This window comes from Buteo buteo, chromosome 6, assembly GCF_964188355.1.
Source record: "Buteo buteo chromosome 6, bButBut1.hap1.1, whole genome shotgun sequence".
Classification (NCBI taxonomy): domain Eukaryota; kingdom Metazoa; phylum Chordata; class Aves; order Accipitriformes; family Accipitridae; genus Buteo; species Buteo buteo.
In genome coordinates this window covers 45,908,583-45,935,189 of record NC_134176.1, presented here as the reverse complement: position 1 = coordinate 45,935,189, position 26,607 = coordinate 45,908,583, and positions in this window count along the sequence as shown.

The window sequence follows — 26,607 nt, the reverse complement described above, 5'->3', positions numbered from 1 at the left end:
GAGCCTCTTTTTTTTGGAAAAGGCGAACGGTCGGATCCTTCTCCCACGAGGAAGGGCCCAGCCCTGAAAGCTCTTGATGCTCTTCGCTGTCCCTTGGCACCCTACCTACAGGCACAACAGCACTGGGGATCTGTGCTTTCCCAGAGACGGAACATCTCACGGGGCTCAGTCTCGGCAAGCCTCTTTCTGAAAAGGCGAACGGTCGGATCCTTCTCCCACGACGAAGGGCCCAGCCCTGAAAGCTCTTGCTGCTCTTCACCGCCCCTTGGCACCCTACCTACAGGCACAACAGCACTGGGGATCTGTGCTTTCCCAGAGACTGAACATCTCACGGCGCACAGTCTCGGCAGAGCCTCTTTTTTTTGGAAAAGGCGAACGGTCGGATCCTTCTCCCACGAGGAAGGGCCCAGCCCTGAAAGCTCTTGCTGCTCTTCACCGCCCCTTGGCACCCTACCTACAGGCACAACAGCACTGGGGATCTGTGCTTTCCCAGAGACGGAACATCTCACGGCGCTCAGTCTCGGCAAGCCTCTTTCTGAAAAGGCGAACGGTCGGATCCTTCTCCCACGAGGAAGGGCCCAGCCCTGAAAGCTCTTGCTGCTCTTCACCGTCCCTTGGCACCCTACCTACAGGCACAACAGCACTGGGGATCTGTGCTTTCCCAGAGACGGAACATCTCACGGGGCTCAGTCTCGGCAAGCCTCTTTCTGAAAAGGCGAACGGTCGGATCCTTCTCCCACGAGGAAGGGCCCAGCCCTGAAAGCTCTTGCTGCTCTTCACCGCCCCTTGGCACCCTACCTACAGGCACAACAGCACTGGGGATCTGTGCTTTCCCAGAGACGGAACATCTCACGGGGCTCAGTCTCGGCAAGCCTCTTTCTGAAAAGGCGAACGGTCGGATATTTGTCCCACGAGGAAGGGCCCAGCCCTGAAAGCTCTTGCTTCTCTTCACCGTCCCTTGTGGCCCTACCTACAGGCACAACAGCACTGGGGATCTGTGCTTTCCCAGAGACGGAACATCTCACGGGGCTCAGTCTCGGCAAGCCTCTTTCTGAAAAGGCGAACGGTCGGATCCTTCTCCCACGAGGAAGGGCCCAGCCCTGAAAGCTCTTGCTGCTCTTCACCGTCCCTTGGCACCCTACCTACAGGCACAACAGCACTGGGGATCTATGCTTTCCCAGAGACGGAACATCTCGTAGTGCTACGCCTCGGCAGAGCCTCTTTTTTTTGGAAAAGGCGAACGGTCGGATCCTTCTCCCACGAGGAAGGGCCCAGCCCTGAAAGCTCTTGCTGCTCTTCACCGCCCCTTGGCACCCTACCTACAGGCACAACAGCACTGGGGATCTGTGCTTTCCCAGAGACGGAACATCTCACGGGGCTCAGTCTCGGCAAGCCTCTTTCTGAAAAGGCGAACGGTGCGATCCTTCTCCCACGAGGAAGGGCCCAGCCCTGAAAGCTCTTGCTACTCTTCACCGCCCCTTGGCACCCTACCTACAGGCACAACAGCACTGGGGATCTGTGCTTTCCCAGAGACGGAACATCTCACGGCGCTCAGTCTCGGCAAGCCTCTTTCTGAAAAGGCGAACGGTCGGATCCTTCTCCCACGAGGAAGGGCCCAGCCCTGAAAGCTCTTGCTGCTCTTCACCGTCCCTTGGCACCCTACCTACAGGCACAACAGCACTGGGGATCTGTGCTTTCCCAGAGACGGAACATCTCGTGGCGCTACGCCTCGGCAGAGCCTCTTTTTTCTGGAAAAGGCGAACGGTCGGATCCTTCTCCCACGAGGAAGGGCCCAGCCCTGAAAGCTCTTGCTGCTCTTCACCGCCCCTTGGCACCCTACCTACAGGCACAACAGCACTGGGGATCTGTGCTTTCCCAGAGACGGAACATCTCACGGGGCTCAGTCTCGGCAAGCCTCTTTCTGAAAAGACGAACGGTCGGATACTTGTCCCACGAGGAAGGGCCCAGCCCTGAAAGCTCTTGCTGCTCTTCACCGTCCCTTGTGGCCCTACCTACAGGCACAACAGCACTGGGGATCTGTGCTTTCCCAGAGACGGAACATCTCACGGGGCTCAGTCTCGGCAAGCCTCTTTCTGAAAAGGCGAACGGTCGGATCCTTCTCCCACGAGGAAGGGCCCAGCCCTGAAAGCTCTTGCTGCTCTTCACCGTCCCTTGGCACCCTACCTACAGGCACAACAGCACTGGGGATCTGTGCTTTCCCAGAGACGGAATATCTCACGGCGCTCAGTCTTGGCAAGCCTCTTTCTGAAAAGGCGAACGGTCGGATCCTTCTCCCACGAGGAAGGGCCCAGCCCTGAAAGCTCTTGCTGCTCTTCACCGCCCCTTGGCACCCTACCTACAGGCACAACAGCAGTGGGGATCTGTGCTTTCCCAGAGACGGAACATCTCACGGGGCTCAGTCTCGGCAAGCCTCTTTCTGAAAAGGCGAACGGTCGGATCCTTCTCCCACGAGGAAGGGCCCAGCCCTGAAAGCTCTTGCTGCTCTTCACCGCCCCTTGGCACCCTACCTACAGGCACAACAGCACTGGGGATCTGTGCTTTCCCAGAGACGGAACATCTCACGGGGCTCAGTCTCGGCAAGCCTCTTTCTGAAAAGGCGAACGGTCGGATCCTTCTCCCACGAGGAAGGGCCCAGCCCTGAAAGCTCTTGCTGCTCTTCACCGTCCCTTGGCACCCTACCTACAGGCACAACAGCACTGGGGATCTGTGCTTTCCCAGAGACGGAACATCTCACGGGGCTCAGTCTCGGCAAGCCTCTTTCTGAAAAGGCGAACGGTCGGATCCTTCTCCCCCGAGGAAGGGCCCAGCCCTGAAACCTCTTGCTGCTCTTCACCACCCCTTGGCACCCTACCTACAGGCACAACAGCACTGGGGATCTGTGCTTTCCCAGAGACGGAACATCTCACGGGGCTCAGTCTCGGCAAGCCTGTTTCTGAAAAGGCGAACGGTCGGATACTTGTCCCACGAGGAAGGGCCCAGCCCTGAAAGCTCTTGCTGCTCTTCACCGTCCCTTGTGGCCCTACCTACAGGCACAACAGCACTGGGGATCTGTGCTTTCCCAGAGACGGAACATCTCACGGGGCTCAGTCTCGGCAAGCCTGTTTCTGAAAAGGCGAACGGTCGGATCCTTCTCCCACGAGGAAGGGCCCAGCCCTGAAAGCTCTTGCTGCTCTTCACCGCCCCTTGGCACCCTACCTACAGGCACAACAGCACTGGGGATCTGTGCTTTCCCAGAGACGGAACATCTCACGGGGCTCAGTCTCGGCAAGCCTCTTTCTGAAAAGACGAACGGTGCGATCCTTCTCCCACGACGAAGGGCCCAGCCCTGAAAGCTCTTGCTGCTGTTAACCGTCCCTTGGCACCCTACCTACAGGCACAACAGCACTGGGGATCTGTGCTTTCCCAGAGACGGAACATCTCACGGGGCTCAGTCTCGGCAAGCCTCTTTCTGAAAAGGCGAACGGTCGGATCCTTCTCCCACGAGGAAGGGCCCAGCCCTGAAAGCTCTTGCTGCTCTTCACCGTCCCTTGGCACCCTACCTACAGGCACAACAGCACTGGGGATCTGTGCTTTCCCAGAGACGGAACATCTCACGGCGCTCAGTCTCGGCAAGCCTCTTTCTGAAAAGGCGAACGGTCGGATCCTTCTCCCACGAGGAAGGGCCCAGCCCTGAAAGCTCTTGCTGCTCTTCACCGTCCCTTGGCACCCTACCTACAGGCACAACAGCACTGGGGATCTGTGCTTTCCCAGAGACGGAACATCTCACGGGGCTCAGTCTCGGCAAGCCTCTTTCTGAAAAGGCGAACGGTCGGATCCTTCTCCCACGAGGAAGGGCCCAGCCCTGAAAGCTCTTGCTGCTCTTCACCGCCCCTTGGCACCCTACCTACAGGCACAACAGCACTGGGGATCTGTGCTTTCCCAGAGACGGAACATCTCACGGGGCTCAGTCTCGGCAAGCCTCTTTCTGAAAAGGCGAACGGTCGGATACTTGTCCCACGAGGAAGGGCCCAGCCCTGAAAGCTCTTGCTTCTCTTCACCGTCCCTTGTGGCCCTACCTACAGGCACAACAGCACTGGGGATCTGTGCTTTCCCAGAGACGGAACATCTCACGGGGCTCAGTCTCGGCAAGCCTCTTTCTGAAAAGGCGAACGGTCGGATCCTTCTCCCACGAGGAAGGGCCCAGCCCTGAAAGCTCTTGCTGCTCTTCACCGCCCCTTGGCACCCTACCTACAGGCACAACAGCACTGGGGATCTGTGCTTTCCCAGAGACGGAACATCTCACGGGGCTCAGTCTCGGCAAGCCTCTTTCTGAAAAGGCGAACGGTCGGATATTTGTCCCACGAGGAAGGGCCCAGCCCTGAAAGCTCTTGCTTCTCTTCACCGTCCCTTGTGGCCCTACCTACAGGCACAACAGCACTGGGGATCTGTGCTTTCCCAGAGACGGAACATCTCACGGGGCTCAGTCTCGGCAAGCCTCTTTCTGAAAAGGCGAACGGTCGGATCCTTCTCCCACGAGGAAGGGCCCAGCCCTGAAAGCTCTTGCTGCTCTTCACCGTCCCTTGGCACCCTACCTACAGGCACAACAGCACTGGGGATCTATGCTTTCCCAGAGACGGAACATCTCGTAGTGCTACGCCTCGGCAGAGCCTCTTTTTTTTGGAAAAGGCGAACGGTCGGATCCTTCTCCCACGAGGAAGGGCCCAGCCCTGAAAGCTCTTGCTGCTCTTCACCGCCCCTTGGCACCCTACCTACAGGCACAACAGCACTGGGGATCTGTGCTTTCCCAGAGACGGAACATCTCACGGGGCTCAGTCTCGGCAAGCCTCTTTCTGAAAAGGCGAACGGTGCGATCCTTCTCCCACGAGGAAGGGCCCAGCCCTGAAAGCTCTTGCTACTCTTCACCGCCCCTTGGCACCCTACCTACAGGCACAACAGCACTGGGGATCTGTGCTTTCCCAGAGACGGAACATCTCACGGCGCTCAGTCTCGGCAAGCCTCTTTCTGAAAAGGCGAACGGTCGGATCCTTCTCCCACGAGGAAGGGCCCAGCCCTGAAAGCTCTTGCTGCTCTTCACCGCCCCTTGGCACCCTACCTACAGGCACAACAGCACTGGGGATCTGTGCTTTCCCAGAGACGGAACATCTCACGGGGCTCAGTCTCGGCAAGCCTCTTTCTGAAAAGGCGAACGGTCGGATACTTGTCCCACGAGGAAGGGCCCAGCCCTGAAAGCTCTTGCTGCTCTTCACCGCCCCTTGGCACCCTACCTACAGGCACAACAGCACTGGGGATCTGTGCTTTCCCAGAGACGGAACATCTCACGGCGCTCAGTCTCGGCAAGCCTCTTTCTGAAAAGACGAACGGTCGGATCCTTCTCCCACGAGGAAGGGCCCAGCCCTGAAAGCTCTTGCTGCTCTTCACCGCCCCTTGGCACCCTACCTACAGGCACAACAGCACTGGGGATCTGTGCTTTCCCAGAGACGGAACATCTCACGGGGCTCAGTCTCGGCAAGCCTCTTTCTGAAAAGGCGAACGGTGCGATCCATCTCCCACGAGGAAGGGCCCAGCCCTGAAAGCTCTTGCTACTCTTCACCGCCCCTTGGCACCCTACCTACAGGCACAACAGCACTGGGGATCTGTGCTTTCCCAGAGACGGAACATCTCACGGCGCTCAGTCTCGGCAAGCCTCTTTCTGAAAAGGCGAACGGTCGGATCCTTCTCCCACGAGGAAGGGCCCAGCCCTGAAAGCTCTTGCTGCTCTTCACCGCCCCTTGGCACCCTACCTACAGGCACAACAGCACTGGGGATCTGTGCTTTCCCAGAGACGGAACATCTCGTGGCGCTACGCCTCGGCAGAGCCTCTTTTTTCTGGAAAAGGCGAACGGTCGGATCCTTCTCCCACGAGGAAGGGCCCAGCCCTGAAAGCTCTTGCTGCTCTTCACCGCCCCTTGGCACCCTACCTACAGGCACAACAGCACTGGGGATCTGTGCTTTCCCAGAGACGGAACATCTCACGGGGCTCAGTCTCGGCAAGCCTCTTTCTGAAAAGGCGAACTGTCGGATACTTGTCCCACGAGGAAGGGCCCAGCCCTGAAAGCTCTTGCTGCTCTTCACCGTCCCTTGTGGCCCTACCTACAGGCACAACAGCACTGGGGATCTGTGCTTTCCCAGAGACGGAACATCTCACGGCGCTCAGTCTCGGCAAGCCTCTTTCTGAAAAGGCGAACGGTCGGATCCTTCTCCCACGAGGAAGGGCCCAGCCCTGAAAGCTCTTGCTGCTCTTCACCGTCCCTTGGCACCCTACCTACAGGCACAACAGCACTGGGGATCTGTGCTTTCCCAGAGACGGAATATCTCACGGCGCTCAGTCTTGGCAAGCCTCTTTCTGAAAAGGCGAACGGTCGGATCCTTCTCCCACGAGGAAGGGCCCAGCCCTGAAAGCTCTTGCTGCTCTTCACCGCCCCTTGGCACCCTACCTACAGGCACAACAGCACTGGGGATCTGTGCTTTCCCAGAGACGGAACATCTCACGGGGCTCAGTCTCGGCAAGCCTCTTTCTGAAAAGGCGAACGGTCGGATCCTTCTCCCACGAGGAAGGGCCCAGCCCTGAAAGCTCTTGCTGCTCTTCACCGTCCCTTGGCACCCTACCTACAGGCACAACAGCACTGGGGATCTGTGCTTTCCCAGAGACGGAACATCTCACGGCGCTCAGTCTCGGCAAGCCTCTTTCTGAAAAGGCGAACGGTCGGATCCTTCTCCCACGAGGAAGGGCCCAGCCCTGAAAGCTCTTGCTGCTCTTCACCGTCCCTTGGCACCCTACCTACAGGCACAACAGCACTGGGGATCTGTGCTTTCCCAGAGACGGAACATCTCACGGGGCTCAGTCTCGGCAAGCCTCTTTCTGAAAAGGCGAACGGTCGGATCCTTCTCCCCCGAGGAAGGGCCCAGCCCTGAAACCTCTTGCTGCTCTTCACCACCCCTTGGCACCCTACCTACAGGCACAACAGCACTGGGGATCTGTGCTTTCCCAGAGACGGAACATCTCACGGGGCTCAGTCTCGGCAAGCCTCTTTCTGAAAAGGCGAACGGTCGGATACTTGTCCCACGAGGAAGGGCCCAGCCCTGAAAGCTCTTGCTGCTCTTCACCGTCCCTTGTGGCCCTACCTACAGGCACAACAGCACTGGGGATCTGTGCTTTCCCAGAGACGGAACATCTCACGGGGCTCAGTCTCGGCAAGCCTCTTTCTGAAAAGGCGAACGGTCGGATCCTTCTCCCACGAGGAAGGGCCCAGCCCTGAAAGCTCTTGCTGCTCTTCACCGCCCCTTGGCACCCTACCTACAGGCACAACAGCACTGGGGATCTGTGCTTTCCCAGAGACGGAACATCTCACGGGGCTCAGTCTCGGCAAGCCTCTTTCTGAAAAGACGAACGGTGCGATCCTTCTCCCACGACGAAGGGCCCAGCCCTGAAAGCTCTTGCTGCTGTTCACCGTCCCTTGGCACCCTACCTACAGGCACAACAGCACTGGGGATCTGTGCTTTCCCAGAGACGGAACATCTCACGGGGCTCAGTCTCGGCAAGCCTCTTTCTGAAAAGGCGAACGGTCGGATCCTTCTCCCACGAGGAAGGGCCCAGCCCTGAAAGCTCTTGCTGCTCTTCACCGTCCCTTGGCACCCTACCTACAGGCACAACAGCACTGGGGATCTGTGCTTTCCCAGAGACGGAACATCTCACGGCGCTCAGTCTCGGCAAGCCTCTTTCTGAAAAGGCGAACGGTCGGATCCTTCTCCCACGAGGAAGGGCCCAGCCCTGAAAGCTCTTGCTGCTCTTCACCGTCCCTTGGCACCCTACCTACAGGCACAACAGCACTGGGGATCTGTGCTTTCCCAGAGACGGAACATCTCACGGGGCTCAGTCTCGGCAAGCCTCTTTCTGAAAAGGCGAACGGTCGGATCCTTCTCCCCCGAGGAAGGGCCCAGCCCTGAAACCTCTTGCTGCTCTTCACCACCCCTTGGCACCCTACCTACAGGCACAACAGCACTGGGGATCTGTGCTTTCCCAGAGACGGAACATCTCACGGGGCTCAGTCTCGGCAAGCCTGTTTCTGAAAAGGCGAACGGTCGGATACTTGTCCCACGAGGAAGGGCCCAGCCCTGAAAGCTCTTGCTGCTCTTCACCGTCCCTTGTGGCCCTACGTACAGGCACAACAGCACTGGGGATCTGTGCTTTCCCAGAGACGGAACATCTCACGGGGCTCAGTCTCGGCAAGCCTCTTTCTGAAAAGGCGAACGGTCGGATCCTTCTCCCACGAGGAAGGGCCCAGCCCTGAAAGCTCTTGCTGCTCTTCACCGCCCCTTGGCACCCTACCTACAGGCACAACAGCACTGGGGATCTGTGCTTTCCCAGAGATGGAACATCTCACGGGGCTCAGTCTCGGCAAGCCTCTTTCTGAAAAGACGAACGGTGCGATCCTTCTCCCACGAGGAAGGGCCCAGCCCTGAAAGCTCTTGCTGCTCTTCACCGTCCCTTGGCACCCTACCTACAGGCACAACAGCACTGGGGATCTGTGCTTTCCCAGAGACGGAACATCTCACGGGGCTCAGTCTCGGCAAGCCTCTTTCTGAAAAGGCGAACGGTCGGATCCTTCTCCCACGAGGAAGGGCCCAGCCCTGAAAGCTCTTGCTGCTCTTCACCGTCCCTTGGCACCCTACCTACAGGCACAACAGCACTGGGGATCTGTGCTTTCCCAGAGACGGAACATCTCACGGCGCTCAGTCTCGGCAAGCCTCTTTCTGAAAAGGCGAACGGTCGGATCCTTCTCCCACGAGGAAGGGCCCAGCCCTGAAAGCTCTTGCTGCTCTTCACCGTCCCTTGGCACCCTACCTACAGGCACAACAGCACTGGGGATCTGTGCTTTCCCAGAGACGGAACATCTCACGGGGCTCAGTCTCGGCAAGCCTCTTTCTGAAAAGGCGAACGGTCGGATCCTTCTCCCCCGAGGAAGGGCCCAGCCCTGAAACCTCTTGCTGCTCTTCACCACCCCTTGGCACCCTACCTACAGGCACAACAGCACTGGGGATCTGTGCTTTCCCAGAGACGGAACATCTCACGGGGCTCAGTCTCGGCAAGCCTCTTTCTGAAAAGGCGAACGGTCGGATACTTGTCCCACGAGGAAGGGCCCAGCCCTGAAAGCTCTTGCTGCTCTTCACCGCCCCTTGGCACCCTACCTACAGGCACAACAGCACTGGGGATCTGTGCTTTCCCAGAGACGGAACATCTCACGGGGCTCAGTCTCGGCAAGCCTCTTTCTGAAAAGGCGAACGGTCGGATCCTTCTCCCACGAGGAAGGGCCCAGCCCTGAAAGCTCTTGCTGCTCTTCACCGCCCCTTGGCACCCTACCTACAGGCACAACAGCACTGGGGATCTGTGCTTTCCCAGAGACGGAACATCTCACGGGGCTCAGTCTCGGCAAGCCTCTTTCTGAAAAGGCGAACGGTCGGATCCTTCTCCCACGAGGAAGGGCCCAGCCCTGAAAGCTCTTGCTGCTCTTCACCGTCCCTTGGCACCCTACCTACAGGCACAACAGCACTGGGGATCTGTGCTTTCCCAGAGAAGGAATATCTCACGGGGCTCAGTCTCGGCAAGCCTCTTTCTGAAAAGGCGAACGGTCGGATCCTTCTCCCACGAGGAAGGGCCCAGCCCTGAAAGCTCTTGCTGCTCTTCACCGTCCCTTGGCACCCTACCTACAGGCACAACAGCACTGGGGATCTGTGCTTTCCCAGAGACGGAATATCTCACGGGGCTCAGTCTCGGCAAGCCTCTTTCTGAAAAGGCGAACGGTCGGATCCTTCTCCCACGAGGAAGGGCCCAGCCCTGAAAGCTCTTGCTGCTCTTCACCGTCCCTTGGCACCCTACCTACAGGCACAACAGCACTGGGGATCTGTGCTTTCCCAGAGACGGAACATCTCACGGGGCTCAGTCTCGGCAAGCCTCTTTCTGAAAAGGCGAACGGTCGGATCCTTCTCCCCCGAGGAAGGGCCCAGCCCTGAAACCTCTTGCTGCTCTTCACCACCCCTTGGCACCCTACCTACAGGCACAACAGCACTGGGGATCTGTGCTTTCCCAGAGACGGAACATCTCGTGGCGCTACGCCTCGGCAGAGCCTCTTTTTTTTGGAAAAGGCGAACGGTCGGATACTTGTCCCACGAGGAAGGGCCCAGCCCTGAAAGCTCTTGCTGCTCTTCACCGTCCCTTGTGGCCCTACCTACAGGCACAACAGCAGTGGGGATCTGTGCTTTCCCAGAGACGGAACATCTCACGGGGCTCAGTCTCGGCAAGCCTCTTTCTGAAAAGGCGAACGGTCGGATCCTTCTCCCACGAGGAAGGGCCCAGCCCTGAAAGCTCTTGCTGCTCTTCACCGTCCCTTGGCACCCTACCTACAGGCACAACAGCACTGGGGATCTATGCTTTCGCAGAGACGGAACATCTCGTAGTGCTACGCCTCGGCAGAGCCTCTTTTTTTTGGAAAAGGCGAACGGTCGGATCCTTCTCCCACGAGGAAGGGCCCAGCCCTGAAAGCTCTTGCTGGTCTTCACCGCCCCTTGGCACCCTACCTACAGGCACAACAGCACTGGGGATCTGTGCTTTCCCAGAGACGGAACATCTCACGGGGCTCAGTCTCGGCAAGCCTCTTTCTGAAAAGGCGAACGGTCGGATCCTTCTCCCACGAGGAAGGGCCCAGCCCTGAAAGCTCTTGCTGCTCTTCACCGTCCCTTGGCACCCTACCTACAGGCACAACAGCACTGGGGATCTGTGCTTTCCCAGAGAAGGAATATCTCACGGGGCTCAGTCTCGGCAAGCCTCTTTCTGAAAAGGCGAACGGTCGGATCCTTCTCCCACGAGGAAGGGCCCAGCCCTGAAAGCTCTTGCTGCTCTTCACCGTCCCTTGGCACCCTACCTACAGGCACAACAGCACTGGGGATCTGTGCTTTCCCAGAGACGGAATATCTCACGGGGCTCAGTCTCGGCAAGCCTCTTTCTGAAAAGGCGAACGGTCGGATCCTTCTCCCACGAGGAAGGGCCCAGCCCTGAAAGCTCTTGCTGCTCTTCACCGTCCCTTGGCAGCCTACCTACAGGCACAACAGCAGTGGGGATCTGTGCTTTCCCAGAGACGGAACATCTCACGGGGCTCAGTCTCGGCAAGCCTCTTTCTGAAAAGGCGAACGGTCGGATCCTTCTCCCACGAGGAAGGGCCCAGCCCTGAAAGCTCTTGCTGCTCTTCACCGTCCCTTGTGGCCCTACCTACAGGCACAACAGCACTGGGGATCTGTGCTTTCCCAGAGACGGAACATCTCACGGGGCTCAGTCTCGGCAAGCCTCTTTCTGAAAAGGCGAACGGTCGGATCCTTCTCCCACGAGGAAGGGCCCAGCCCTGAAAGCTCTTGCTGCTCTTCACCGTCCCTTGGCACCCTACCTACAGGCACAACAGCACTGGGGATCTGTGCTTTCCCAGAGAAGGAATATCTCACGGGGCTCAGTCTCGGCAAGCCTCTTTCTGAAAAGGCGAACGGTCGGATCCTTCTCCCACGAGGAAGGGCCCAGCCCTGAAAGCTCTTGCTGCTCTTCACCGTCCCTTGGCACCCTACCTACAGGCACAACAGCACTGGGGATCTGTGCTTTCCCAGAGACGGAATATCTCACGGGGCTCAGTCTCGGCAAGCCTCTTTCTGAAAAGGCGAACGGTCGGATCCTTCTCCCACGAGGAAGGGCCCAGCCCTGAAAGCTCTTGCTGCTCTTCACCGTCCCTTGTGGCCCTACCTACAGGCACAACAGCACTGGGGATCTGTGCTTTCCCAGAGACGGAACATCTCGTGGCGCTACGCCTCGGCAGAGCCTCTTTTTTTTGGAAAAGGCGAACGGTCGGATCCTTCTCCCACGAGGAAGGGCCCAGCCCTGAAAGCTCTTGCTGCTCTTCACTGTCCCTTGGCACCCTACCTACAGGCACAACAGCACTGGGGATCTGTGCTTTCCCAGAGACGGAACATCTCACGGGGCTCAGTCTCGGCAAGCCTCTTTCTGAAAAGGCGAACGGTCGGATCCTTCTCCCACGAGGAAGGGCCCAGCCCTGAAAGCTCTTGCTGCTCTTCACCGTCCCTTGTGGCCCTACCTACAGGCACAACAGCACTGGGGATCTATGCTTTCGCAGAGACGGAACATCTCGTAGTGCTACGCCTCGGCAGAGCCTCTTTTTTTTGGAAAAGGCGAACGGTCGGATCCTTCTCCCACGAGGAAGGGCCCAGCCCTGAAAGCTCTTGCTGCTCTTCACCGTCCCTTGTGGCCCTACCTACAGGCACAACAGCACTGGGGATCTGTGCTTTCCCAGAGACGGAACATCTCGTGGCGCTACGCCTCGCCAGAGACTCTTTTTTTTGGAAAAGGCGAACGGTCGGATACTTGTCCCACGAGGAAGGGCCCAGCCCTGAAAGCTCTTGCTGCTCTTCACTGTCCCTTGGCACCCTACCTACAGGCACAACAGCACTGGGGATCTGTGCTTTCCCAGAGACGGAACATCTCACGGGGCTCAGTCTCGGCAAGCCTGTTTCTGAAAAGGCGAACGGTCGGATCCTTCTCCCACGAGGAAGGGCCCAGCCCTGAAAGCTCTTGCTGCTCTTCACCGCCCCTTGGCACCCTACCTACAGGCACAACAGCACTGGGGATCTGTGCTTTCCCAGAGACGGAACATCTCACGGGGCTCAGTCTCGGCAAGCCTCTTTCTGAAAAGACGAACGGTGCGATCCTTCTCCCACGAGGAAGGGCCCAGCCCTGAAAGCTCTTGCTGCTCTTCACCGTCCCTTGGCACCCTACCTACAGGCACAACAGCACTGGGGATCTGTGCTTTCCCAGAGACGGAACATCTCACGGGGCTCAGTCTCGGCAAGCCTCTTTCTGAAAAGGCGAACGGTCGGATCCTTCTCCCACGAGGAAGGGCCCAGCCCTGAAAGCTCTTGCTGCTCTTCACCGTCCCTTGGCAGCCTACCTACAGGCACAACAGCAGTGGGGATCTGTGCTTTCCCAGAGACGGAACATCTCACGGGGCTCAGTCTCGGCAAGCCTCTTTCTGAAAAGGCGAACGGTCGGATCCTTCTCCCACGAGGAAGGGCCCAGCCCTGAAAGCTCTTGCTGCTCTTCACCGTCCCTTGTGGCCCTACCTACAGGCACAACAGCACTGGGGATCTGTGCTTTCCCAGAGACGGAACATCTCACGGGGCTCAGTCTCGGCAAGCCTCTTTCTGAAAAGGCGAACGGTCGGATCCTTCTCCCACGAGGAAGGGCCCAGCCCTGAAAGCTCTTGCTGCTCTTCACCGTTCCTTGGCACCCTACCTACAGGCACAACAGCACTGGGGATCTGTGCTTTCCCAGAGAAGGAATATCTCACGGGGCTCAGTCTCGGCAAGCCTCTTTCTGAAAAGGCGAACGGTCGGATCCTTCTCCCACGAGGAAGGGCCCAGCCCTGAAAGCTCTTGCTGCTCTTCACCGTCCCTTGGCACCCTACCTACAGGCACAACAGCACTGGGGATCTGTGCTTTCCCAGAGACGGAATATCTCACGGCGCTCAGTCTCGGCAAGCCTCTTTCTGAAAAGGCGAACGGTCGGATCCTTCTCCCACGAGGAAGGGCCCAGCCCTGAAAGCTCTTGCTGCTCTTCACCGTCCCTTGTGGCCCTACCTACAGGCACAACAGCACTGGGGATCTGTGCTTTCCCAGAGACGGAACATCTCGTGGCGCTACGCCTCGGCAGAGCCTCTTTTTTTTGGAAAAGGCGAACGGTCGGATCCTTCTCCCACGAGGAAGGGCCCAGCCCTGAAAGCTCTTGCTGCTCTTCACTGTCCCTTGGCACCCTACCTACAGGCACAACAGCACTGGGGATCTGTGCTTTCCCAGAGACGGAACATCTCACGGGGCTCAGTCTCGGCAAGCCTCTTTCTGAAAAGGCGAACGGTCGGATCCTTCTCCCACGAGGAAGGGCCCAGCCCTGAAAGCTCTTGCTGCTCTTCACCGTCCCTTGGCACCCTACCTACAGGCACAACAGCACTGGGGATCTATGCTTTCGCAGAGACGGAACATCTCGTAGTGCTACGCCTCGGCAGAGCCTCTTTTTTTTGGAAAAGGCGAACGGTCGGATCCTTCTCCCACGAGGAAGGGCCCAGCCCTGAAAGCTCTTGCTGCTCTTCACCGTCCCTTGTGGCCCTACCTACAGGCACAACAGCACTGGGGATCTGTGCTTTCCCAGAGACGGAACATCTCGTGGCGCTACGCCTCGGCAGAGCCTCTTTTTTTTGGAAAAGGCGAACGGTCGGATACTTGTCCCACGAGGAAGGGCCCAGCCCTGAAAGCTCTTGCTGCTCTTCACTGTCCCTTGGCAGCCTACCTACAGGCACAACAGCACTGGGGATCTGTGCTTTCCCAGAGACGGAACATCTCACGGGGCTCAGTCTCGGCAAGCCTCTTTCTGAAAAGGCGAACGGTCGGATACTTGTCCCACGAGGAAGGGCCCAGCCCTGAAAGCTCTTGCTGCTCTTCACCGTCCCTTGGCACCCTACCTACAGGCACAACAGCACTGGGGATCTGTGCTTTCCCAGAGACGGAACATCTCACGGGGCTCAGTCTCGGCAAGCCTCTTTCTGAAAAGGCGAACGGTCGGATCCTTCTCCCACGAGGAAGGGCCCAGCCCTGAAAGCTCTTGCTGCTCTTCACCGCCCCTTGGCACCCTACCTACAGGCACAACAGCACTGGGGATCTGTGCTTTCCCAGAGACGGAACATCTCACGGGGCTCAGTCTCGGCAAGCCTCTTTCTGAAAAGACGAACGGTGCGATCCTTCTCCCACGAGGAAGGGCCCAGCCCTGAAAGCTCTTGCTGCTCTTCACCGTCCCTTGGCACCCTACCTACAGGCACAACAGCACTGGGGATCTGTGCTTTCCCAGAGACGGAACATCTCACGGGGCTCAGTCTCGGCAAGCCTCTTTCTGAAAAGGCGAACGGTCGGATCCTTCTCCCACGAGGAAGGGCCCAGCCCTGAAAGCTCTTGCTGCTCTTCACCGTCCCTTGGCACCCTACCTACAGGCACAACAGCACTGGGGATCTGTGCTTTCCCAGAGACGGAACATCTCACGGCGCTCAGTCTCGGCAAGCCTCTTTCTGAAAAGGCGAACGGTCGGATCCTTCTCCCACGAGGAAGGGCCCAGCCCTGAAAGCTCTTGCTGCTCTTCACCGTCCCTTGGCACCCTACCTACAGGCACAACAGCACTGGGGATCTGTGCTTTCCCAGAGACGGAACATCTCACGGGGCTCAGTCTCGGCAAGCCTCTTTCTGAAAAGGCGAACGGTCGGATCCTTCTCCCCCGAGGAAGGGCCCAGCCCTGAAACCTCTTGCTGCTCTTCACCACCCCTTGGCACCCTACCTACAGGCACAACAGCACTGGGGATCTGTGCTTTCCCAGAGACGGAACATCTCACGGGGCTCAGTCTCGGCAAGCCTCTTTCTGAAAAGGCGAACGGTCGGATACTTGTCCCACGAGGAAGGGCCCAGCCCTGAAAGCTCTTGCTGCTCTTCACCGCCCCTTGGCACCCTACCTACAGGCACAACAGCACTGGGGATCTGTGCTTTCCCAGAGACGGAACATCTCACGGCGCTCAGTCTCGGCAAGCCTCTTTCTGAAAAGACGAACGGTCGGATCCTTCTCCCACGAGGAAGGGCCCAGCCCTGAAAGCTCTTGCTGCTCTTCACCGCCCCTTGGCACCCTACCTACAGGCACAACAGCACTGGGGATCTGTGCTTTCCCAGAGACGGAACATCTCACGGGGCTCAGTCTCGGCAAGCCTCTTTCTGAAAAGGCGAACGGTCGGATCCTTCTCCCACGAGGAAGGGCCCAGCCCTGAAAGCTCTTGCTGCTCTTCACCGTCCCTTGGCACCCTACCTACAGGCACAACAGCACTGGGGATCTGTGCTTTCCCAGAGAAGGAATATCTCACGGGGCTCAGTCTCGGCAAGCCTCTTTCTGAAAAGGCGAACGGTCGGATCCTTCTCCCACGAGGAAGGGCCCAGCCCTGAAAGCTCTTGCTGCTCTTCACCGTCCCTTGGCACCCTACCTACAGGCACAACAGCACTGGGGATCTGTGCTTTCCCAGAGACGGAATATCTCACGGGGCTCAGTCTCGGCAAGCCTCTTTCTGAAAAGGCGAACGGTCGGATCCTTCTCCCACGAGGAAGGGCCCAGCCCTGAAAGCTCTTGCTGCTCTTCACCGTCCCTTGGCAGCCTACCTACAGGCACAACAGCACTGGGGATCTGTGCTTTCCCAGAGACGGAACATCTCACGGGGCTCAGTCTCGGCAAGCCTCTTTCTGAAAAGGCGAACGGTCGGATCCTTCTCCCACGAGGAAGGGCCCAGCCCTGAAAGCTCTTGCTGCTCTTCACCGTCCCTTGTGGCCCTACCTACAGGCACAACAGCACTGGGGATCTGTGCTTTCCCAGAGACGGAACATCTCGTGGCGCTACGCCTCGGCAGAGCCTCTTTTTTTTGGAAAAGGCGAACGGTCGGATACTTGTCCCACGAGGAAGGGCCCAGCCCTGAAAGCTCTTGCTGCTCTTCACTGTCCCTTGGCACCCTACCTACAGGCACAACAGCACTGGGGATCTGTGCTTTCCCAGAGACGGAACATCTCACGGGGCTCAGTCTCGGCAAGCCTCTTTCTGAAAAGGCGAACGGTCGGATCCTTCTCCCCCGAGGAAGGGCCCAGCCCTGAAACCTCTTGCTGCTCTTCACCACCCCTTGGCACCCTACCTACAGGCACAACAGCACTGGGGATCTGTGCTTTCCCAGAGACGGAACATCTCACGGGGCTCAGTCTCGGCAAGCCTCTTTCTGAAAAGGCGAACGGTCGGATACTTGTCCCACGAGGAAGGGCCCAGCCCTGAAAGCTCTTGCTGCTCTTCACCGCCCCTTGGCACCCTACCTACAGGCACAACAGCACTGGGGATCTGTGCTTTCCCAGAGACGGAACATCTCACGGCGCTCAGTCTCGGCAAGCCTCTTTCTGAAAAGACGAACGGTCGGATCCTTCTCCCACGAGGAAGGGCCCAGCCCTGAAAGCTCTTGCTGCTCTTCACCGCCCCTTGGCACCCTACCTACAGGCACAACAGCACTGGGGATCTGTGCTTTCCCAGAGACGGAACATCTCACGGGGCTCAGTCTCGGCAAGCCTCTTTCTGAAAAGGCGAACGGTCGGATCCTTCTCCCACGAGGAAGGGCCCAGCCCTGAAAGCTCTTGCTGCTCTTCACCGTCCCTTGGCACCCTACCTACAGGCACAACAGCACTGGGGATCTGTGCTTTCCCAGAGAAGGAATATCTCACGGGGCTCAGTCTCGGCAAGCCTCTTTCTGAAAAGGCGAACGGTCGGATCCTTCTCCCACGAGGAAGGGCCCAGCCCTGAAAGCTCTTGCTGCTCTTCACCGTCCCTTGTGGCCCTACCTACAGGCACAACAGCACTGGGGATCTGTGCTTTCCCAGAGACGGAACATCTCGTGGCGCTACGCCTCGGCAGAGCCTCTTTTTTTTGGAAAAGGCGAACGGTCGGATCCTTCTCCCACGAGGAAGGGCCCAGCCCTGAAAGCTCTTGCTGCTCTTCACTGTCCCTTGGCACCCTACCTACAGGCACAACAGCACTGGGGATCTGTGCTTTCCCAGAGACGGAACATCTCACGGGGCTCAGTCTCGGCAAGCCTCTTTCTGAAAAGGCGAACGGTCGGATCCTTCTCCCACGAGGAAGGGCCCAGCCCTGAAAGCTCTTGCTGCTCTTCACCGTCCCTTGTGGCCCTACCTACAGGCACAACAGCACTGGGGATCTATGCTTTCGCAGAGACGGAACATCTCGTAGTGCTACGCCTCGGCAGAGCCTCTTTTTTTTGGAAAAGGCGAACGGTCGGATCCTTCTCCCACGAGGAAGGGCCCAGCCCTGAAAGCTCTTGCTGCTCTTCACCGTCCCTTGGCACCCTACCTACAGGCACAACAGCACTGGGGATCTGTGCTTTCCCAGAGACGGAACATCTCGTGGCGCTACGCCTCGGCAGAGCCTCTTTTTTTTGGAAAAGGCGAACGGTCGGATACTTGTCCCACGAGGAAGGGCCCAGCCCTGAAAGCTCTTGCTGCTCTTCACTGTCCCTTGGCACCCTACCTACAGGCACAACAGCACTGGGGATCTGTGCTTTCCCAGAGACGGAACATCTCACGGGGCTCAGTCTCGGCAAGCCTCTTTCTGAAAAGGCGAACGGTCGGATACTTGTCCCACGAGGAAGGGCCCAGCCCTGAAAGCTCTTGCTGCTCTTCACCGTCCCTTGTGGCCCTACCTACAGGCACAACAGCACTGGGGATCTGTGCTTTCCCAGAGACGGAACATCTCACGGGGCTCAGTCTCGGCAAGCCTGTTTCTGAAAAGGCGAACGGTCGGATCCTTCTCCCACGAGGAAGGGCCCAGCCCTGAAAGCTCTTGCTGCTCTTCACCGCCCCTTGTGGCCCTACCTACAGGCACAACAGCACTGGGGATCTGTGCTTTCCCAGAGACGGAACATCTCACGGGGCTCAGTCTCGGCAAGCCTCTTTCTGAAAAGACGAACGGTGCGATCCTTCTCCCACGAGGAAGGGCCCAGCCCTGAAAGCTCTTGCTGCTCTTCACCGTCCCTTGGCACCCTACCTACAGGCACAACAGCACTGGGGATCTGTGCTTTCCCAGAGACGGAACATCTCACGGGGCTCAGTCTCGGCAAGCCTCTTTCTGAAAAGGCGAACGGTCGGATCCTTCTCCCACGAGGAAGGGCCCAGCCCTGAAAGCTCTTGCTGCTCTTCACCGTCCCTTGGCACCCTACCTACAGGCACAACAGCACTGGGGATCTGTGCTTTCCCAGAGACGGAACATCTCACGGCGCTCAGTCTCGGCAAGCCTCTTTCTGAAAAGGCGAACGGTCGGATCCTTCTCCCACGAGGAAGGGCCCAGCCCTGAAAGCTCTTGCTGCTCTTCACCGTCCCTTGGCACCCTACCTACAGGCACAACAGCACTGGGGATCTGTGCTTTCCCAGAGACGGAACATCTCACGGGGCTCAGTCTCGGCAAGCCTCTTTCTGAAAAGGCGAACGGTCGGATCCTTCTCCCCCGAGGAAGGGCCCAGCCCTGAAACCTCTTGCTGCTCTTCACCACCCCTTGGCACCCTACCTACAGGCACAACAGCACTGGGGATCTGTGCTTTCCCAGAGACGGAACATCTCACGGGGCTCAGTCTCGGCAAGCCTCTTTCTGAAAAGGCGAACGGTCGGATACTTGTCCCACGAGGAAGGGCCCAGCCCTGAAAGCTCTTGCTGCTCTTCACCGCCCCTTGGCACCCTACCTACAGGCACAACAGCACTGGGGATCTGTGCTTTCCCAGAGACGGAACATCTCACGGCGCTCAGTCTCGGCAAGCCTCTTTCTGAAAAGACGAACGGTCGGATCCTTCTCCCACGAGGAAGGGCCCAGCCCTGAAAGCTCTTGCTGCTCTTCACCGCCCCTTGGCACCCTACCTACAGGCACAACAGCACTGGGGATCTGTGCTTTCCCAGAGACGGAACATCTCACGGGGCTCAGTCTCGGCAAGCCTCTTTCTGAAAAGGCGAACGGTCGGATCCTTCTCCCACGAGGAAGGGCCCAGCCCTGAAAGCTCTTGCTGCTCTTCACCGTCCCTTGGCACCCTACCTACAGGCACAACAGCACTGGGGATCTGTGCTTTCCCAGAGAAGGAATATCTCACGGGGCTCAGTCTCGGCAAGCCTCTTTCTGAAAAGGCGAACGGTCGGATCCTTCTCCCACGAGGAAGGGCCCAGCCCTGAAAGCTCTTGCTGCTCTTCACCGTCCCTTGGCACCCTACCTACAGGCACAACAGCACTGGGGATCTGTGCTTTCCCAGAGACGGAATATCTCACGGGGCTCAGTCTCGGCAAGCCTCTTTCTGAAAAGGCGAACGGTCGGATCCTTCTCCCACGAGGAAGGGCCCAGCCCTGAAAGCTCTTGCTGCTCTTCACCGTCCCTTGGCAGCCTACCTACAGGCACAACAGCACTGGGGATCTGTGCTTTCCCAGAGACGGAACATCTCACGGGGCTCAGTCTCGGCAAGCCTCTTTCTGAAAAGGCGAACGGTCGGATCCTTCTCCCACGAGGAAGGGCCCAGCCCTGAAAGCTCTTGCTGCTCTTCACCGTCCCTTGTGGCCCTACCTACAGGCACAACAGCACTGGGGATCTGTGCTTTCCCAGAGACGGAACATCTCGTGGCGCTACGCCTCGGCAGAGCCTCTTTTTTTTGGAAAAGGCGAACGGTCGGATACTTGTCCCACGAGGAAGGGCCCAGCCCTGAAAGCTCTTGCTGCTCTTCACTGTCCCTTGGCACCCTACCTACAGGCACAACAGCACTGGGGATCTGTGCTTTCCCAGAGACGGAACATCTCACGGGGCTCAGTCTCGGCAAGCCTCTTTCTGAAAAGGCGAACGGTCGGATCCTTCTCCCCCGAGGAAGGGCCCAGCCCTGAAAGCTCTTGCTGCTCTTCACTGTCCCTTGGCACCCTACCTACAGGCACAACAGCACTGGGGATCTGTGCTTTCCCAGAGACGGAACATCTCACGGGGCTCAGTCTCGGCAAGCCTCTTTCTGAAAAGGCGAACGGTCGGATACTTGTCCCACGAGGAAGGGCCCAGCCCTGAAAGCTCTTGCTGCTCTTCACCGCCCCTTGGCACCCTACCTACAGGCACAACAGCACTGGGGATCTGTGCTTTCCCAGAGACGGAACATCTCACGGCGCTCAGTCTCGGCAAGCCTCTTTCTGAAAAGACGAACGGTCGGATCCTTCTCCCACGAGGAAGGGCCCAGCCCTGAAAGCTCTTGCTGCTCTTCACCGCCCCTTGGCACCCTACCTACAGGCACAACAGCACTGGGGATCTGTGCTTTCCCAGAGACGGAACATCTCACGGGGCTCAGTCTCGGCAAGCCTCTTTCTGAAAAGGCGAACGGTCGGATCCTTCTCCCACGAGGAAGGGCCCAGCCCTGAAAGCTCTTGCTGCTCTTCACCGTCCCTTGGCACCCTACCTACAGGCACAACAGCACTGGGGATCTGTGCTTTCCCAGAGAAGGAATATCTCACGGGGCTCAGTCTCGGCAAGCCTCTTTCTGAAAAGGCGAACGGTCGGATCCTTCTCCCACGAGGAAGGGCCCAGCCCTGAAAGCTCTTGCTGCTCTTCACCGTCCCTTGGCACCCTACCTACAGGCACAACAGCACTGGGGATCTGTGCTTTCCCAGAGACGGAATATCTCACGGGGCTCAGTCTCGGCAAGCCTCTTTCTGAAAAGGCGAACGGTCGGATCCTTCTCCCACGAGGAAGGGCCCAGCCCTGAAAGCTCTTGCTGCTCTTCACCGTCCCTTGGCAGCCTACCTACAGGCACAACAGCACTGGGGATCTGTGCTTTCCCAGAGACGGAACATCTCACGGGGCTCAGTCTCGGCAAGCCTCTTTCTGAAAAGGCGAACGGTCGGATCCTTCTCCCACGAGGAAGGGCCCAGCCCTGAAAGCTCTTGCTGCTCTTCACCGTCCCTTGTGGCCCTACCTACAGGCACAACAGCACTGGGGATCTGTGCTTTCCCAGAGACGGAACATCTCGTGGCGCTACGCCTCGGCAGAGCCTCTTTTTTTTGGAAAAGGCGAACGGTCGGATACTTGTCCCACGAGGAAGGGCCCAGCCCTGAAAGCTCTTGCTGCTCTTCACTGTCCCTTGGCACCCTACCTACAGGCACAACAGCACTGGGGATCTGTGCTTTCCCAGAGACGGAACATCTCACGGGGCTCAGTCTCGGCAAGCCTCTTTTTTTTGGAAAAGGCGAACGGTCGGATCCTTCTCCCACGAGGAAGGGCCCAGCCCTGAAAGCTCTTGCTGCTCTTCACCGTCCCTTGGCACCCTACCTACAGGCACAACAGCACTGGGGATCTATGCTTTCGCAGAGACGGAACATCTCGTAGTGCCACGCCTCGGCAGAGCCTCTTTTTTTTGGAAAAGGCGAACGGTCGGATCCTTCTCCCACGAGGAAGGGCCCAGCCCTGAAAGCTCTTGCTGCTCTTCACCGCCCCTTGGCACCCTACCTACAGGCACAACAGCACTGGGGATCTGTGCTTTCCCAGAGACGGAACATCTCACGGGGCTCAGTCTCGGCAAGCCTCTTTCTGAAAAGGCGAACGGTGCGATCCTTCTCCCACGAGGAAGGGCCCAGCCCTGAAAGCTCTTGCTACTCTTCACCGCCCCTTGGCACCCTACCTACAGGCACAACAGCACTGGGGATCTGTGCTTTCCCAGAGACGGAACATCTCACGGGGCTCAGTCTCGGCAAGCCTCTTTCTGAAAAGGCGAACGGTCGGATCCTTCTCCCACGAGGAAGGGCCCAGCCCTGAAAGCTCTTGCTGCTCTTCACCGCCCCTTGGCACCCTACCTACAGGCACAACAGCACTGGGGATCTGTGCTTTCCCAGAGACGGAACATCTCACGGCGCTCAGTCTCGGCAAGCCTCTTTCTGAAAAGGCGAACGGTCGGATCCTTCTCCCACGAGGAAGGGCCCAGCCCTGAAAGCTCTTGCTGCTCTTCACCGTCCCTTGGCACCCTACCTACAGGCACAACAGCACTGGGGATCTGTGCTTTCCCAGAGACGGAACATCTCACGGGGCTCAGTCTCGGCAAGCCTCTTTCTGAAAAGGCGAACGGTCGGATCCTTCTCCCCCGAGGAAGGGCCCAGCCCTGAAACCTCTTGCTGCTCTTCACCACCCCTTGGCACCCTACCTACAGGCACAACAGCACTGGGGATCTGTGCTTTCCCAGAGACGGAACATCTCACGGCGCTCAGTCTCGGCAAGCCTCTTTCTGAAAAGCCGAACGGTCGGATACTTGTCCCACGAGGAAGGGCCCAGCCCTGAAAGCTCTTGCTGCTCTTCACCGTCCCTTGGCACCCTACCTACAGGCACAACAGCACTGGGTATCTGTGCTTTCCCAGAGACGGAACATCTCACGGGGCTCAGTCTCGGCAAGCCTCTTTCTGAAAAGGCGAACGGTCGGATCCTTCTCCCACGAGGAAGGGCCCAGCCCTGAAAGCTCTTGCTGCTCTTCACCGCCCCTTGGCACCCTACCTACAGGCACAACAGCACTGGGGATCTGTGCTTTCCCAGAGACGGAACATCTCACGGGGCTCAGCCTCGGCAGAGCCTCTTTCTGAAAAGGCGAACGTTCGGATCCTTCTCCCACGAGGAAGGGCCCAGCCCTGAAAGCTCTTGCTGCTCTTCACCGTCCCTTGGCACCCTACCTACAGGCACAACAGCACTGGGGATCTGTGCTTTCCCAGAGACGGAACATCTCACGGCGCTCAGTCTCGGCAAGCCTCTTTCTGAAAAGGCGAACGGTCGGATCCTTCTCCCACGAGGAAGGGCCCAGCCCTGAAAGCTCTTGCTGGTCTTCACCGTCCCTTGGCACCCTACCTACAGGCACAACAGCACTGGGGATCTGTGCTTTCCCAGAGACGGAACATCTCACGGGGCTCAGTCTCGGCAAGCCTCTTTCTGAAAAGGCGAACGGTCGGATCCTTCTCCCCCGAGGAAGGGCCCAGCCCTGAAACCTCTTGCTGCTCTTCACCACCCCTTGGCACCCTACCTACAGGCACAACAGCACTGGGGATCTGTGCTTTCCCAGAGACGGAACATCTCACGGCGCTCAGTCTCGGCAAGCCTCTTTCTGAAAAGACGAACGGTCGGATCCTTCTCCCACGAGGAAGGGCCCAGCCCTGAAAGCTCTTGCTGCTCTTCACCGCCCCTTGGCACCCTACCTACAGGCACAACAGCACTGGGGATCTGTGCTTTCCCAGAGACGGAACATCTCACGGCGCTCAGTCTCGGCAAGCCTCTTTCTGAAAAGGCGAACGGTCGGATCCTTCTCCCACGAGGAAGGGCCCAGCCCTGAAAGCTCTTGCTGCTCTTCACCGTCCCTTGGCACCCTACCTACAGGCACAACAGCACTGGGGATCTGTGCTTTCCCAGAGAAGGAATATCTCACGGGGCTCAGTCTCGGCAAGCCTCTTTCTGAAAAGGCGAACGGTCGGATCCTTCTCCCCCGAGGAAGGGCCCAGCCCTGAAAGCTCTTGCTGCTCTTCACCGTCCCTTGGCACCCTACCTACAGGCACAACAGCACTGGGGATCTATGCTTTCGCAGAGACGGAACATCTCGTAGTGCTACGCCTCGGCAGAGCCTCTTTTTTTTGGAAAAGGCGAACGGTCGGATCCTTCTCCCACGAGGAAGGGCCCAGCCCTGAAAGCTCTTGCTGCTCTTCACCGCCCCTTGGCACCCTACCTACAGGCACAACAGCACTGGGGATCTGTGCTTTCCCAGAGACGGAATATCTCACGGGGCTCAGTCTCGGCAAGCCTCTTTCTGAAAAGGCGAACGGTTGGCTCCTTTTCCCACGAGGAAGGGCCCAGCCCTGAAAGCTCTTGCTGCTCTTCACCGTCCCTTGTGGCCCTACCTACAGGCACAACAGCACTGGGGATCTGTGCTTTCCCAGAGACGGAACATCTCGTGGCGCTACGCCTCGGCAGAGCCTCTTTTTTTTGGAAAAGGCGAACGGTCGGATCCTTCTCCCACGAGGAAGGGCCCAGCCCTGAAAGCTCTTGCTGCTCTTCACTGTCCCTTGGCACCCTACCTACAGGCACAACAGCACTGGGGATCTGTGCTTTCCCAGAGACGGAACATCTCACGGGGCTCAGTCTCGGCAAGCCTCTTTCTGAAAAGGCGAACGGTCGGATCCTTCTCCCACGAGGAAGGGCCCAGCCCTGAAAGCTCTTGCTGCTCTTCACCGTCCCTTGGCACCCTACCTACAGGCACAACAGCACTGGGGATCTATGCTTTCGCAGAGACGGAACATCTCGTAGTGCTACGCCTCGGCAGAGCCTCTTTTTTTTGGAAAAGGCGAACGGTCGGATCCTTCTCCCACGAGGAAGGGCCCAGCCCTGAAAGCTCTTGCTGCTCTTCACCGCCCCTTGGCACCCTACCTACAGGCACAACAGCACTGGGGATCTGTGCTTTCCCTGAGACGGAACATCTCACGGCGCTCAGTCTCGGCAAGCCTCTTTCTGAAAAGGCGAACGGTCGGATCCTTCTCCCACGAGGAAGGGCCCAGCCCTGAAAGCTCTTGCTGCTCTTCACCACCCCTTGGCACCCTACCTACAGGCACAACAGCACTGGGGATCTGTGCTTTCCCAGAGACGGAACATCTCACGGGGCTCAGTCTCGGCAAGCCTCTTTCTGAAAAGGCGAACGGTCGGATCCTTCTCCCACGAGGAAGGGCCCAGCCCTGAAAGCTCTTGCTGCTCTTCACCGCCCCTTGGCACCCTACCTACAGGCACAACAGCACTGGGGATCTGTGCTTTCCCAGAGACGGAACATCTCACGGGGCTCAGTCTCGGCAAGCCTCTTTCTGAAAAGACGAACGGTGCGATCCTTCTCCCACGACGAAGGGCCCAGCCCTGAAAGCTCTTGCTGCTCTTCACCGTCCCTTGGCACCCTACCTACAGGCACAACAGCACTGGGGATCTGTGCTTTCCCAGAGACGGAACATCTCACGGGGCTCAGTCTCGGCAAGCCTCTTTCTGAAAAGGCGAACGGTCGGATCCTTCTCCCACGAGGAAGGGCCCAGCCCTGAAAGCTCTTGCTGCTCTTCACCGTCCCTTGGCACCCTACCTACAGGCACAACAGCACTGGGGATCTGTGCTTTCCCAGACACGGAACATCTCACGGCGCTCAGTCTCGGCAAGCCTCTTTCTGAAAAGGCGAACGGTCGGATCCTTCTCCCACGAGGAAGGGCCCAGCCCTGAAAGCTCTTGCTGCTCTTCACCGTCCCTTGGCACCCTACCTACAGGCACAACAGCACTGGGGATCTGTGCTTTCCCAGAGACGGAACATCTCACGGGGCTCAGTCTCGGCAAGCCTCTTTCTGAAAAGGCGAACGGTCGGATCCTTCTCCCCCGAGGAAGGGCCCAGCCCTGAAATCTCTTGCTGCTCTTCACCGTCCCTTGGCACCCTACCTACAGGCACAACAGCACTGGGGATCTGTGCTTTCCCAGAGACGGAACATCTCACGGGGCTCAGTCTCGGCAAGCCTCTTTCTGAAAAGGCGAACGGTCGGATACTTGTCCCACGAGGAAGGGCCCAGCCCTGAAAGCTCTTGCTGCTCTTCACCGCCCCTTGGCACCCTACCTACAGGCACAACAGCACTGGGGATCTGTGCTTTCCCAGAGACGGAACATCTCACGGGGCTCAGTCTCGGCAAGCCTCTTTCTGAAAAGACGAACGGTCGGATCCTTCTCCCACGAGGAAGGGCCCAGCCCTGAAAGCTCTTGCTGCTCTTCACCGCCCCTTGGCACCCTACCTACAGGCACAACAGCACTGGGGATCTGTGCTTTCCCAGAGACGGAACATCTCGTGGCGCTACGCC